Raw genomic sequence first — 17,248 nt, forward strand, 5'->3', positions numbered from 1 at the left:
CCGACATTTTGTGTACTCAACGAACTGAGTCGAATAGTATTTGACATTCGGCCTTCCGAACCTCGACTAAAAAGTCGGTTTCCACTGTGATTGCATAGCCTTTCTATATGAGAAAGGCAACACAGACGGCGCAGAAGTTAAACGTTAGTGGACAAGCTATTTATGATCGTCTACATGCAGGCAGGCAGATTCTGGTGGGAAAATGGTTTCCTAATGAGCTGAATAATATTCAGCAGGAAAAGTTGAAACCGGTGATAGCAGAAAAAGTGATATTGGAAGAGAGATGAGAAATGGATCAACCATCAACCATCGACATCAACTGGCAAACCTTATCGCTTCGGAAAGAAAACGATGCCATAAATGAAAGCCGTGAAATGTTGAAACATGTCTTCACGTGAGTTATCGCTCATGATATCAATCATCATGCTCATGAAATCATGAATAACAAGGCATGATTTCATAAAAAGAGAAGTTTTCACTCATGGCAGCGGCAATGGATTTTTATCCGTGTGGTATTTTTGATGTGATGAAATGATGGAAAATATGCGTAGTTATCGAAGGCAACTATTGAAGGGTTTTTTATTAAGAGGTGAGTTTTGGATTTTCAAAGAAATACAGTATTTTCTACGATAAATGATCAGGTGTTTATTTCAATGTGAAGAGACAGATATGGCATTTTTAACGAAAAAAAATCAGCCAAATGACCACCACGGTATAACGTATACGCTTACATGACCATATCATTTTCATGAAATTTTCGATCGCCAAATCTCTAAGTGGCTGCTGTATGTCCTCAACAGCTTCTCGAATTCCATCTTTGAGCTCCATTCACGTAGTTACAACGGAAGAAGTTACAAAGTGTTAAATCTTAGGATCTCAGGGGGGGGGGTCTCAGATAAAAAATAATGTTACTGAGAATTACTTATGTACCTAATTCTCGGTGTGCCTTTTACCGGCGTTTTAAACAGACACTTTCATCTTTTCCGTGGCTGTCGGTAACATTTAGAATACTTTCCTTCAAAATTAGATACAAGTTTTCGTTTCGATATGTCATCGTGCTAATTTTGATCTTTGTTTTCCATGTCGTCGTATGATCATTTGTTTGTCATTTCCAGCTAATTTTGCAAATGGGTGACTCTTCAATATGTTGAAATTTGGATGCCAAAACTTTTGTAATGCTTTTCAACACCTATAACTTACAAAAAAGTAACACATGTAACACTTCGTGACGCCTGTAATTCACAAAAGAGTAACGCATGCAATTTCTACAACTTTGTTACACCTAAAAATTTTAACAGAGTAACACATGTCACGCTTCGTAACGCCTGTAACTTACAAAAAGTAACGCTTCGTTATGTCTGTAACTTACAAAATGTAATATTCATAACTCCTAAAACTTACTGAAAAATAACGCGTTACGATGCGTCTATAACTCATAAAAAGTAACGTATGTAACGCTTAGTAACCATTATAACTTACAAAAAATAACGCATGTAACGATACATAACGCCTATAACTTTTTAAAAAAAGTAACGCGTGTAACGCTTTGTAACGCCTATAACCTACAAAACAGTAAGGTTTTCGCATCGTAATCACAAAAAAATCTACAATTCTAAAAGTTGTATATGAGAAAAGACACTTCTTCTAAAAGTTGTAACTGGGAAAAGAATTATAAAGTATTCATTCGAAACATCAGCTGGATGAAAAAATCTCATATACCTCATACGCTAGCTATACTCAATGAACACTTGAACCCTTAAATAGAATGATTGGTAACTCTTGACGCTCGATTATCGTCACCGCAGTCTCAACGAGAACCTGCGATCGAGTGTCGTAGATAGCGGTTCCCTTGTGTCTCCGAATTGGATCTCTAACAAAGGACCTTGAAAAGAGTAAACAGAAGCATTCATCATTCGTATATCGACTATCGGATCTAGTCCTAGCTGATGTGCAATTTCAGCCATGGCTCGTGGCTCGGTAACGTCAACGTCGCTATCTTGACAGTAATCAATTAAAAACCCAATTATTCATTCTGTCACAGGCCATCCCATCAACGCAATAGGTTTTGTTTTTGCCACGAGATATTTCAACACGTGACTGATCAAGCTAACGGGATACAAATTATGGGGTTATATGTAGTTGTCCTATTGTTTTCAATTATCGTTTAGAAGTTTGAGTTTCTATTACTATTACCATTATAAATAAACACCAAACAATTTCTCTTATATGAAAGCATTTCTTTGATAATGTGCTTTAGTTATCACAAACAAATATTGATTTAAAATTATAACATGATGCGTTTATCGAGTGACCTTTCTCATCATTGTTGTCGTATACTAAGCGGGTTCTTTCCAAAGCACCCAGGAGATTGAAAATAATGATACAAAAACGTTATAACCTTACCCTTTTAGAAAGGTCATTTTCGATAACTAATTTTCTTCCCCTAATTAGAAGCTCTGAACAAAAATTTTCTGATAAATGTTCACCCGAATTATTTCCTTTTAAAACAATAGAAACTCAAGGAAATTCAATCAAGTTGTGAACCCGTTAATTCTTGGTTACCCCTTGCTTCCGTTTTCACGTGTAATGACCTTCCGTCTATAAAAAAACAGGTAACCACGTTATTTATTCAGCTGTAGCAAAAAGAAACACGGCAGAATAATATATGACACTTTTCCGTCAGGAAATTACACTCTTTATTTGTCAACATCTTCCTCCAATCTCATGGGCAAACAATAGTCCCGCTTTCCGTTTATCGATAGGACCAGGCCGTGCTGGTGAAGGATTGGTAGCTTTCGAAATTTGCCTTCAAGAATCGCCAAGTTCGACCGATGATGCCACTTCGTCTCACAGCATCAGCCCGGGTGATTGGTTTCCTGCCAATTGAGATGGGAGCTGCCATTTTTTCTGCGCACCCCGCACGACAACAAATAAAAATAAATTGATTAAATTTTCACTTCACCACGACCGTTCGTCGGCTCTAGGCACAAGCCACAAAGGGCAAATGACAGCTTTACTTACGGTGGGCTGGTCGGTGAAACAGCGTGCTGTGAACTGAAATGATTCCGACTGATGCGACGGTGGATGACCGAACGGGCTTAGTTTGAGATAGTTGTTAATTGACTCTGAGAGGCAGGCAAAAACACGGAAACGTCGTCGGCACTACTCATACAGGGCAATTGTACCTACAGTTATCTCACTAGTTAAGGCATCAACGGTACCAACACAGTCTTTGCTTCGGCTTTAGGAAACAAAATCACTACAAAATTTCAGTAAAATGACGGGAATAAGTTTTTAAACGAAGCAACCGATTTTCATACCAACACACTCAAAGGGTATATGCATCTGACAGAGACGGTGGATCTCATTTTGATTGATTAATTTAGTAGATGAGATGAATATGTGTGCAGTTACCACTGGTGCTACAACTTGGAATAATATGAATCGCTTAACGCATATAGCAGCCGCTCGTTAGAATAAACAATTCTCTCGTCATTGAAGAACACTTCCGTAGAGTAGAATGCTTTAGTAAGCAAAATGTCGAAATCCTTCGACAACTATTCATCCCTTCCTCAACTATTTATTCAGTTTCAGATACTGAAGATGCCTACAATTAGTAGGTAAAATACGTATCTGTTCAGAATACGATTATTGAACTCAAAGAAAAAAGTTTTTCGAAAAACAACGAGTTTAGCCTGAAAGTTATACAAACGATTTTGCATAAAACATAATAGCAGTCTAGTTATTATTGAAACATGTGAACATCAATTTTAAATTTTATCAGTATCTAACGAGAAAAATCGATTGGAAAAATAAAAGGCGAATACAACTATGTAATGAAAACCGCGAAAATGTTACCGCAGAGACGGGACGCGAACCCGTAGCTAGCTCCTATTCGAGGAAATTGTTTTTCAAATTAAACATGCTCGGTTCTTCTAGTCAAATAGGCTGTTTTTTCATTTGTTTCCACACGCAGGGTAATTTATTTGGCTACTTTTCTGGTTCCGGTAGCACCGAAAGTGGTGGAAGAAGAAGACACAAAACGAACGATGTGTGCTTTGTTCTATTTCGTAATCGCTATAAGAAAAACGAAACGGTTACGGATGTCTGCTACTAGTGTGTGATATTGGTAAAAGCCGTGTTTTATGATAAGTGTGACCGAAAGTATAGATGAATGTCAATAAATTTAAATTTATTTAGAAAAATATGCAGTATAGTGCAGTAATACCGTGCTGGTGGTGTAGTGATGTCAATAATAATAATAATAATAATAATAATAATAATAATAATAATAATAAAAATAATAATAATAATAATAATAATAATAATAATAATAATAATAATAATAATAATAATAATAATAATAATAATAATAATAATCATAACAATAATAATAATAATAATAATAATAATAATGATCATCCTCTTCATCATCAACTTACTACATGCTCTATGCTGCTAATTCATGCTGTTTAGTTTGACTTACACATGCAGAAGTTACAGAAACGCAATTTAGTTTCGTTTGTTAAGTTTCGTTTAATTAGTTCAATCGATATAGAGCATGAGATAGTAAGTATAGGTTTAACTACGTTCAAAACTGCTCCAATTTGGAGGTCACATTTGTTGCTGGCAAACGAACCAACTTCGGCTATTCCAATCATCTGAATCCGGTTTCGGAAGAATTAGAAATGGTGATTAAAAATTGCAAAAAGGATCTCACTCACTTTTCTTCAAAATAGCAAAATCGATTTTCACAAACTTATAGGTTCAAAAGAAAAATCTTACAGTTTCATACGGAATTCTTAAAGTTGTGGATACTCCTTTCGGTTCCGGAACTACAGAGTAAACAGGATTTGTAGAGTTTGTTAGATTAAGTCCGACCAAACTTTCCTATTTCTATTCAATGAATAGTTGTTTTTGCGAATTCCACAGTAATATTTATGACGTTATAAGTAATATGAGAAAGGCACTAGGTGAATTAAAACTGGTTTTAATTACATAGTTGCATTCGCATGTAATTTTTTTAATCTGTTTTCCTCGTTAAATACTAATCAATTTTAAAGCTAGGTCAAGGTGGCTCTACGTCTTAACAAAACTAAATCAAATCATTGAACAGCAGTGTTAAAGAAAATTGGCCTGTAACCAATTTGTACCTTTGCCCCTTTTATTTATTTTATTCAGTGTCACAAGGATGTCCAAAGGAAACTGGTAAACTGAGACTTGTCCACATCGATTTGAAGTAACTTTAAATATATTTCTAGCGTTTACTCCTAAAACCTATTTCGAAAGCACTGATATTTCAAATCATTCGAACGCAATGCATTATTCTTCGATCATCATTTATCAACAATTATTCATTGAACCCGTTCCTGGTTTCTGAATATTATCGATGAATCGGAAATCGCCATATTGGATAATAAAACGAGTTAAAATATCGTTTTGTGACATCTACTCATTGAACCCGTTCCGATATCTACTTATCAATTCCGTTCCGAAAATACCTATATTTTTAGATATTGAAGCGAATGTCGAAAAAAGTCATCTTTGATTTTGACTTAAAACATCCTTCTCCGGCATATACTAATCATTTTAATTTTAAAAATATCCATTACATTATATCTAACAGTATACGAAAGGAAAACTTATCTACTTTCAATATTCCAGACAATGTAAAAATTTTCACGTAACAAATTCGACGTAAACTTTTTTACGTACACAGTTCGAAAAAATCTTGTGATTTTACGTCTCATAAGATGCACATAAATAGAGGGTCGTATTTCACCCGAATGTATATTCAAGAACATGGAAAATTGTGTGATTTGAAAATTACATGGATTAAAATCAGGTTGGGATAAAAAACAAAAGATCGATAGAAACAGCGCGACTTGAACCGATAAACATTAGATCACAAAGCACGCCATTATTGAATTGAGCCACAGATGCTCGTATCTACTTGAAAAATAATTGATACACATGAATCCATACATCGGCACTTTTTAGTCGAGTGCACATTACACTCGGAGCTTGTAAAATTGGACAAGTTAAGTAGTTATGAATTGTAACATTTTGTCACCTGTAAAGTTCATAATTCCTTTCTATGTAACATATTTCAAATTACGCTTACGTGTACTACGCTTTATTTTTACGCAAAACCTGGGTTTAAATTTGATTTTATAACAAAGTGAGGTTAAAATTGATAATAACGTCGCATTATTCAATTAACTGGACTATTATTTGCAAAATTTGTTCTATCATATCTTTCCAAAAATAATACCCGAGTTCGTAATTCGCGGCTAGACATTTAAATATTTAATAGCATTAATAGTAAAGCGTTGAGAAATAATGTCATTAAAAAACATTTCAAGATTGCCACATTCTATAAGTGTTTGTATATTGGAAGAAATTGTTTCTGGATCGATTCAATGCGTAAATGTTGCAATGGATTAAATTTCTCAAAAATAAAATATTTCCTGTTCACACGCATATGATTTATCCATCTATCTTTTATTACTCTGAAGATGCACTGTAAATTTATCGTTGTTTTATATCGTCTCAATATTTTGGGTTCTAACGCTGGAGCTCTTTTCGCAGTGTTATGAATCGGCAATTAACTACACACTTAGAAAAATTTACATCTTAATGCACATAAAAGGAGCGTCGCGATTCACTTACATTCACAATTCAAAGCATGTAAAGATAAGTCATATCATTAACTTCACAGTCCATTTAGTTGAAGTTTACATTGATAGAGATACAACATTTATTTTTACACGTTAATAGATGTAATATTTCATCATCAACGAAGAAATTACGACATACTTGAATTTACGCCAAGCGTAAATTTAATTTTCTCTAAGGGTGTATGCCTAGTGTCTTTGCAGAATGATTCCTGCTTATAATTTAAAAAAACGGGAAGAGTTTTGGGGCATCAGTCATAAAAGAATTCTCGTGAGCTTTCGTCCTTGAACTTTCATATTTTCGTCAAGCAAAAAAATGAAAGAGCTGAATATGAAATCGCTACCGAGTACCGCTTAAAATTTACTACATTTTTATTGCTATTCTGGCTCAGAACTAAGGGCTTAGAAATATGATAACTGAATCAACATTGAAATTATATCAGATGGGAAAAAGTAATAAAATGTTGAATACACTTTACATTGTTGTTATCAAACTTTTGTTTTTTCTATTTTATTCGAATTCAAGCCATGTAATTTTCAAATCAAACAATTTTACATGTTCTTGAATATTAAATTGTGTGAAATACGACGCTCCATTTATGTGCATCTTATAAGATGTAAAATAACAAGATTTTTTCGAGCTGTGTACATATCTACTCAGAAAAACAATTATGGTGACGTAATTCTGCAAACGATAAAACTCATAACTACTTAACGTGTCAAATGACGCAATATTCCATTCACACAGAAATTTATAGGGTCCGAGTGTAATTTGCATTCGGCTACCAATTGCCGCTATAAGGTACACAGCAAAAATTTATGAAATTGACAGGTGACACAAATCCACATATGACTCAATTCATAAGAACGTAATCCGTGAAATGGATAAATTTGACAAGAGTGATATACATATACGTCAAACATACCCCGCCTTTCAAGCAAATATGTAAATTTACATGTTTTAGCGTTTCAAATTATGTCAGAATGCATTAAATATAAGTTGGATTTACTGTAAAATTGAGTAATTTTTGACGCTCATATATGTCGGTCGCAGAAGACGTAAATTTACATAATTTTTTCTAGGTGCATTCCATATGAATCAATTATTCATCAAGATGATTTGTACTTCTGTGACTCAGTCGATTAACTGACGTGTTTTGTGATTTGATGTTTCTCGGTTCAAGTAGCGCTGTAGCTATCGATCTTTGTTTTTGCCTTTCTCATATAGAAAGGTTGTGCAATCACTGTGAAAACCGACTTTTGAACCGAGGCCCGGAGGGCCGAGTGTCATATACCATTCGACTCAGTTCGTCGAGTACGCAAAATGTCTGTGTGTGTATGTGTGTGCGTATGTGCGTATGTGTGTATGTAACGTTTTTTTTGCACTAACTTTTCTCGGAGATGGTTGAACCGATTTTTACAAACCTAGATTCAACTGAAAGGTCTTGTGGTCCCATACACAATTCCTGAATATTATTTGGATCCGACTTCCGGTTCGGGAGTTATGGGGTAAAATGTGCAAAAAATTGTGGAAATAAGTGCACTAACTTTTCTCAGAGATGGCTGAACCGATTTTCACAAACTTACGTTCAAATGAAAGGTCTAGAGGTCCCATAAAAAATTCCGGAATATAATTTGGATCCGACTTCCGGTTCGGGAGTTATGGGGTAAAATGTGAAAAAAAAGAAAATATGTGTTCTAACTTTTCTCATAGATGGCGCGACCGTTTTTCACATACTTAGATTCAAATGAAAGGTCCTGTGGTCCCATACGCAGTTCCTGAATTTCATGCGGATCCGACTCCCGGATCCGGAAATATAGGGTAAAGTGGGTTAAAAATTGTATACCAACGCTGAAAATGGGAAAAACCTTAAAAAAAATTCTAAATCGTCCTCAAATCTTTTCCATTTGATAGTTTTTATCAGTAGACGGTCAAACAAACCGATTTCGGTTATTCTTTTAAGTTCGCCGAGAATTATTTTGAAGAATACCACAGTATTATATATGATAGTATGATTGATATGAGAAAGGCATCATTACCCCACTAGGTGTATTGAAACAGGTTTTTTTATTCGATTCCAAGCCATGTAATTTTCAAACCACACAATTTTACATGTTCTTGAATATAAATCTCAGTGACATACGACGCTCCAATTATGTGCATCTTATGAGATGTAAAATCACAAGATTTTTTCGAACTGTGAAGCATCAGGTATTACAACACAATTATTGCATTGTGGTGCAACGGAATCGTCGCAGAATAGGTTGCAGGTTTGCCGTTTTTTTTATAAGCAGACTCTGCAATTTTGCAGACTTCTTACAGGTTTTTGCCACTTCTATATTCAATGATCCAATTTACAAACATTTGAAATTACGTTGAACTTTTTGTTTTTGTTTTTTTTTCTCGTCATAATAATAAAATTTAACACTTGCATTGAAGGATTTTTAGTAAGCAGGCGTGAAAATTTTATCTGGCATCTATGCCAGGTAGTTGGATAGCTATTTTAACCCCTTCGCTGTCTGCTGTACTGTAGTTTACAGCATTTTTATATCAAGCATTAGAGCGAATAGAGAAATAAATCGTTTGGAAGATTAAAGGCTCTAGTGACAAGAATTATTTTAAACGATTTATTATTATTTTAGTTGGCTTGACGTAAAGTTTCCATAACTAAGTTCAGTTTTGCAATGACTTAATGGAAACATATATTGATGCAGCCAAATGAATGAAAAACTAACAGAAAAGATGATTTATTGGAAAAAGATATGCTCAGAGACAGGAGACTTGAACCTGCGTTCTTATGCATTCCGTGCATAAGCGCTACCATTTTGCCACCCTAAGCCTTTTGATATACACTCTAAAACGCTGTCAGACATTGTAAAAGAACTATTTGTTTGTTCACTAAAAGCATCAACAAGTTTGTATCGGTCAAAGACAACTGATTTTTTTAGAATAGACAATTCACATTTTTTTAGTATGGTTTATTTTTATAGTTAACATTGATAATGTTTCGAGTGAAGCACGAAGTTTTGAAGACAAAGACGTCGATTAATTCAAAGCATCATTGTATAATTATTCAGGTTATATAACATTAAACGGTCAATTTAAATAAAACATATTTCTAGTTTGTGTTCTCGAAGACGTTGAATCGATACCAATAACAATTTCACTATCTTTGCGGCATTTTGTCGCTATTTGTTGCATCGCAATCTTTGTTAACCGCCAGTGAAAATTACAATATGATCTGAAATGTCGGGAAGCTAAGTAAACAACTAGCTTCAAATGCCTCAAATTGTATCCGGAGATGCATACAAGGTGTAATGCAAAGGAAAAACATTCTTTACAGAAGAATAATCATTTCATTGAGCTCCAGGGTTTAATTGAAAATTTGCGGCAATTAATTTCCGTTCAATTTCCATGGCGAACCATTCGTAAAATTTCTCATTTCTTTCTTATACCCAGTGGCAGTCGACCGGTAAGAATCGATCTACACATCGGGAATTTAATCAACGGCTTTTGCACGGTATATTAAACGTGGAACATTTTCGCTGCAAGCTTTCTACTGCCATGAACAAAATCGAGACATCGAAGAAGACAGCAATTTTGCCGTAACATTTCCTACTGTCGATTTTACCCTTTCACCAAGTAAATACTAATTAACTACTTTGGTATTTCTGGAATCTGACTGAAGCTGGAAGAACAATCTTAATGAAATAGTGACAGTAAATTGTTTCTAAATGAAATATCTTTCAATCCTCATTTTCATGTTATTCGAACTAAGACCCAAACGTAGTACTTCGATCCATACAGACAGTCACGTACCAAAGGGGGGGGGGGGGGGGGGGTTAGGCAAAATCAGGAAGAGAAACGAAAAAAAGTTTGAGAAATATTATGGGGCTGCTGATCCTCTAGATTACACCGTGAGATAGAGGTTTTGAGAGTTACGTGATGGTCAAAACTAGAGCATAAAATTGTCACGCATTCTCAATGAAAGAATCCAATCCAACAGCCTCATTTTCAATATTTTACTGTCGCATTCGACACCAGATCAAACGAAGAGAGACAAAGCATTTTCGTTTCTCATTGACAAAATGAGAGAGAATAATTACTAACGTCATCATTTCCTCTATGACAAGACGTAACCAAACTAACGTCTTCAGGGAGCATCAGCAGAATTTCATTGATGTATTGAAAATCTCCGACGCTTGGCTATAAATAGTGACTAAAATATGACAAATCGAAGTAATTACATCCCAGAACCTTTTTGGAAATCAAAACTACTACAAATTCGAGCACCATCAGATAAAAGCTTTTGTGAAACCTTTTTCTGTCATTTTCGATTCTCACAACTTCGGTTGAATATCGACACTTCATACTATGGGATTTTCACTGAAAACTGCAAATGACTGAAAGGGCAAATGAAAGAAAAAAAAACAATTTTGAAACTACTCTCCCGCTTATTGACTGGACATGGATTCCGTTCTCATAGTTTGCAAGCGAGGTTGAAAGTAATTTCTCATCATTTTCGTCAATTGAAAATGACTTTTATTACACGGAACGACCGAAATTAGCTCTGCGCCTAATTCGTATTACTGTTTTTGAATTAGTTGATTTTAACAACAAAATTTCCAAAATAACTATAAAATTAGTTAAAATTTAGAATTTACTGTGCTGAAAAAAACTCTTATTTTTAGAGAAAGTGATTAGTTGGAGAATATTCTGGACACAAACCAGCAATATTTCAATCCAACACGAAATTCTCATTGACAACTAATTTCGTTATTAAAATCAGAAACTTTGATTCTATTTATCTATCACCGTCATTACTGAAGGACAGCAGTGTCAAAGCAAAACAAACCATTAAAAAGCTAAAAGGGACCGTCTTGTTGAAACTGCTCGCAAATTGTTTAGATGTTTTTTGCATGTGTTACGATATCCCTATATAATTTTCTAAACCGATATGTAAAAATGACGTAAACTGTTAGTGGAAAGTGTATTTATTCAGAATTTGTGCGCAGTTAAAGCGATTGTGGGTAATAATGTTTTAACGCGAAACAGTGAAGTGAGTTTCGAATGTTGCACTCTAATTGTACACGTCAAATGATGTTTTTTTTGTATCTTCTCATTCCGGGCTACGCCGTCCGGTGTACTACTTGTATTCGGTTTTTGTTTGCCGAGTGCTCAAAGTTTTCAGTGAGAGAGTCGATTTCGCGAAGTCGAATGAAGAAAACAGCGATTTAGAAGTAAAATTTTCAAAAAGAAGTTTATGTTTCGCTTATGTCTTTTTCTCCAATACAACATCGTATTTATACCTGCAAATATAGAAAAGATAACCGCGACTGAAATTTTTTTCGGTAGTAGTGTGCCATCTAGTGGCTAGTAGTCGTTATGGTGTTAACGAGCGCCATATAGCTGCTAATTGCAGAAACCAATTCAACCATTTATGTTGGTTGAAAACAACGTTTTATTTCTCTAACTCAACTAAAAAATTAGTTGAATGGATATGAAGCGTGCCTTAGCTAAGAAATGACAGCACGTTTAATTGGTGAATTCAACTAAAAAAATAGCCATTTCAACAAATATTTTATTATTATTAAGAAAATTAGAATTAAAAAATCTAAATTAGCAAAAGTAAGATTTTTTTAGTTGTCTCAAAAAATAACTAACTAAAATCAGAAAATCAACTAATTTTTTCGCCAAAATGCTAATTTCGGTCTTTCCGTGTAGCTCTGGTCAAAATTCCTCTGCCAATAAGACCCTACGAAGCAGAACAGAGTCAAAACCACATAAAATGAAGGATGAAACCAGGGTAAAATAAATGATAATAATAATAATAATACATAAAATAGTAGTTTAATTTTTGAAGCTATTTGCGTTATGAAATTTTTTTAGGTCTATTTGAGTCAACGCCTGAGTAAAGGTATTATGGATTAATTTGTTCCGATTATAGAGGTTTTAACCTAAGGGTCATTCATGGGAAGCGTTACGTTGAGTTCAAGAAGCTAGAATGCAGGATTACAAGTCATATGAGTTATTTTATGGAAATTATGAATGTTAAGGGTTAGATTCTTGCGGTAAACGAATTACGATGCGTTACGTTTAAGAAAGTTTTATGTGTTTTGAAGTGTTATATACGTCGCTCTTCTGTAAGTTATAGACGTTATGAAGCGTTACATGAGTTACTTTTTTGTAATTTATAGGCGTTACGAAGCGTTACATGCGTTACTTTTATGTAAGTTAAAGGCGTTACGAATCGTTATATGCGTTACTTTTTTGTAAGTTACAGACGTTACGAAGCGTTGCTTTTTAGTAAGTTAGAGGCGTTACGAAGCATTACATGCGTTACTTTTTCTGTAAGTTATAGGCGTTACGAAGCGTTACATGAGTTACTTTTCAGTAAGTTTTAGGCGTTAGGGAGCATTACGAAGTGTTACATTTTTGTAAGTTATAAGTGTTACGAAGCGTTACATGCGTTAATTTTTTTAAGTTAGAGATGTTACGAGGCGTGAATTGTTGTGAGTTATACCGTCACGAAGCGTTACGAAACGTTACGTAGTGTTGCTCGTTTGTAAGTTACAAGCGTTACATGCGTTACTTTTTATAATTTTGCGGCGTTGCGAAGCGAAACATGCGTTACTTTTTGTGAGCTATAGACGTTACAAAGCTTTACATCCGTTACTGTTTTGTGAGTTATAGACGCTACGAAAAGTAACAAGCGTTACTCGTTTGTAAGTTACAAACGTTACATGCTTTACTTTTTAGTAAGTGGTAGGAACACCGAGAATTAGGTACATAAGTAATCTTCAGTAGCATTAGTTTTTTTATCTGAGATCCCCTCCCGAAACGAAATCCTGGCTACGGGCCTGCGTACAGAGCGCCACAATATTTATGTTTTCACACATCATTCAGTTCGAAGAAGACGGCAATCAGCGATTCTTTCGATGAAGTTATCATTGCTGATTGTGCTGTTGTTTTTTGACGTAAGACTACACCTTTGTTAACTACAATTGTTTGGGTGCATTTTCGAAAATTCCACCATGCGAGAGTGTGAAGAACTTATTCCAGTTTGTGAAAATCGGACGCCCCATCTTTGAGAAAAGTTAGAACACATATTTTCATTTTCTTTGCCCATTTTACCCTATAACTCCGGAACCGGAAGTCGGATTCAAATAATATTCAGGGATTTTGTATGAGACCACAACACGTTTCATTTGAATCTATGTTTGTGAAAATACTTTTGCCTTCATTTATTTTTCTACACCGGAACCAAAATTCTGGACAAGGGTTCCGAAACTGAAACTGTGTTCAAAAACTAAATACAAAATATGGAACAGACTTCAAATCCTGTTTCAAATTTCTGATTTGAAATGCAGATAGAGAATTCAGTTCATGGATGTGGTTCTAGATCCATGATATCGAATAAAGGAACTGAATTGAGTTCCAAAATCTAGTTCCAGAATCCGAGTTCCAAATTTAGTTACAGCATACAAGTTCTGAATTTTGTAACTGAATTTAGAAATTAAATTATGAAACGGATTTCAGGAATTCAGGTTCAGAAGTCAGTTCTAAAATTCAGATTCGTTGAACAGAGGAGAGAAATAGAATCGGCTCAACAAGGTTTTAGGAATCAACAGACGCGAAGGGAATCGAGGGAGCCTCGATCCAAAATTCATATCCTGAATTTTGTTCATGAATTCTGAAATTGAACTCCTAGATCAGAGTTCTGGTTAAAAATAATCGAATATAAATTTAGGAGCTAAATTCAGTCCCTTATTATAGTCAAGAAACCAGTTCCTGAATTAGGATTCAGTTCCATAGTCATAGTTTTATTCTGATTTCTGTAATTGAATACAGAAACAAAGTACTAAACCTGAAATTAAGTTGGAGCAGTCACAAAGAGTGATATTAGAGTGACTAAGTGATACAAAGAGTGATATTAGAGTGACTAAGAAATTAATCAGCCTAACTAATCAGCTAACTATTCAAACAACTATTATTCAAAATTCCATTCATTTCAAAAATGCCTGCGTCCAATCGGAAAGGCAACAAGCCTAAGGCTAAAAATAATTCAATACGGAATAAATCACAATCCGTTATTCAACATTTTTCTAATAACATTCACGATCTTATAGAATCTGAATGTAAAAATAAAAGACAACGGACGGATTTCCCTTCCGTTGATCCTATGCCGTCTAACAATATTTACGAGATTCTTCCTGAATCCGATTGTAGCGACATAGAAGAAAATTCTTCAAAAATTCCCAAAATGGACGCTTGTCGTTCTGGGAAGAAACAACAATCTATGCCACCAGTGACGGTGATGATTTCCGACTTCAAAGCATTCCGTACTGAGCTTTCTACTTTTCTCCCGGAAGTAAAAGTCTCATTTCAAATCGGACGAAGAGGAGAATGTCGAGTCTTGGTGGATGGATTGGAAGATTACGAACGTCTTATTCGATATTTGTCCGAGAAACTTCATAAATTTTATTCATATGATATAAAATCAGACAGACCCTTCAAAGCTGTCTTGAAAGGATTATCAAATGATCAAAGTATTGATGAAATTAAAAATGAACTAAAAGAATTGCTTGGTTTTGCCCCTTCCCAAGTAATACTTATGAAAAAAAAGAGCGAATGGTACTTCTAAACCACGCTCTGGAATTTCCCATGAACTTTACCTAATACACTTCAATCGAAGTGATGTAAACAATTTGAAAACTTTAGAAAAAGTGCGTTTCATTTCCCACATTAAAATTCATTGGGAACATTATAAACGGCATAATCGTATTGCAAACTTAACGCAATGTCGTCGTTGCCAAGGCTTCGGTCATGGAACCAAAAATTGTCATATGGATATACGGTGTTTGAATTGTGGTAAATCGCATTCGAAAGACGTTTGTCCAATGAATGAATCCACTGATAAATTTTCATGTTCAAATTGCAATGGAAATCATAAATCCAATTATTTGAAATGTCCTGTCAGGGAAAAAATTCAAATCAACGACCTTAAATTTACAGAACATACCTGAAAATCAAAAAACCGTTACAAATGCCACGCCTAATTCTTCTAAGGCACTGATTTCTTCGAATTTAAAACAAAAAACAGGTACGCCTGCCAATTCGTCTTCTAACGAAAAGAATTTATTAATAGGTAGACCGGCCAAATCATCTTTTTCTAATGGCAGTCTACCTACAAATATTCCTTCAATGCCATTCGCTTCTTTAAATGAAGTCGATTTAGGCGATATAACTGAACATAAAATGATCTACCTACAAGATCAACTTTTTCAAATGATCATCCAAATGAATTCGACTTCATCACTTTTTGAAGCATTTCAAATCGGATGGAAATTTGCAAATAATATTATAATGAATTTAAAATTTAACAGTGATGTTAAATAATTATTTGAATATTTTAAATTGGAATGCTCGATCTTTGAAATCGAGTGAAGATGAATTTTATAATTTTCTCAAAGTTCACAAAATTCATATTGCCATTGTGACAGAAACTTTTCTTAAACCAAATGTAAAATTGAAAAGTAATCCACATTATGTGGTTCATCGATTTGACAGGTTTACTGGAATGGGTGGTGGAGTTGCCATTTTTGTCCAACGGCAAATTTAACATCGAATTTTACCTTCTTTCAATACTAAAGTTATTGAAAGCTTGGGAATCGAAGTTGAAACCATTCATGGAATTTATTTCATCGCTGGAGCATATTTGCCATTCCAATGCACCGGCGAACAATTAAATTTCTTTAAAGGCGATTTGCAAAAACTCACAAGATATCGATCGAAATTTTTCGTAATAGGGGACTTAAATGCTAAGCATGTCCAGTGGAATTGTAGGCAAAATAACAGTAATGGTAAAATACTTCATAATCAACTCTCAGCTGGTTACTTCACAGTTCTTCATCCCAGTAATCCTACTTGTTTCTCTTCCGTGAAAAACCCGTCTACAATTGATCTGGTTCTAACGGATCAAAGTCACATTTGTAGTGAACCGATTACACATGCTGACTTTGACTCAGATCATCTTCCTGTAACATTCAGACTTTCCAACGAAGCTAAAATTAATCCTATTAGTTCTATATTCAACTATCATAGAGCTAATTGGTTGGATTACAGATCTCACATTGAAAATCATGTGGATCATGAAACTATTTTAGAAAATTCTGCGGACATCGACACAGCAATTGATAATTTGAATCATTACATTATCGAAGCTAGAAATCTTTCAGTTCCCAAAGCTTAAACTAAATTAAATTCTCCTATCATCGATGACAATCTTCAACTGCTCATTCGGTTGAAGAATGTTCGTCGACGACAATATCAACGTTCTCGTGATCCTGCTATGAAAAACATAGTTAAGGATTTACAAAAAGAAATTAAACATAGATTTACTCTTTTGCGAAATGAAAATTTCGCTAATGAAGTTGAAAAAATTAAACCATATTCTAAACCTTTCTGGAAACTTTCTAAGGTTCTTAAGAAACCTCAGAAACCAATTCCTGCTCTCAAGGAAGGAAATCAAATACTTCTTACAAATGGCGAAAAAGCTCAAAAACTTGCT

General features: G+C 34.6%; 1 protein-coding gene and 1 long non-coding RNA gene across 9 annotated transcripts in view; one reads left to right on the plus strand and one right to left on the minus strand.

Annotated features, from left to right (window-relative positions):
* LOC131437834 (anion exchange protein 3) overlaps positions 1-17,248 on the plus strand; it is a 198,884-nt gene that overhangs the window by 114,215 nt on the left and 67,421 nt on the right. The window lies entirely within an intron of this gene.
* LOC131437836 (uncharacterized) lies at positions 2,602-4,243 on the minus strand. Its single transcript, XR_009230836.1, has 2 exons — positions 3,022-4,243; positions 2,602-2,907 (listed from the first exon to the last, which is right to left on the minus strand). It is a non-coding gene; the product is annotated as an uncharacterized LOC131437836 (long non-coding RNA).

The sequence above is a fragment of the Malaya genurostris genome, chromosome 3 (genome assembly GCF_030247185.1).
Source record: "Malaya genurostris strain Urasoe2022 chromosome 3, Malgen_1.1, whole genome shotgun sequence".
In the NCBI taxonomy this organism is placed as follows: domain Eukaryota; kingdom Metazoa; phylum Arthropoda; class Insecta; order Diptera; family Culicidae; genus Malaya; species Malaya genurostris.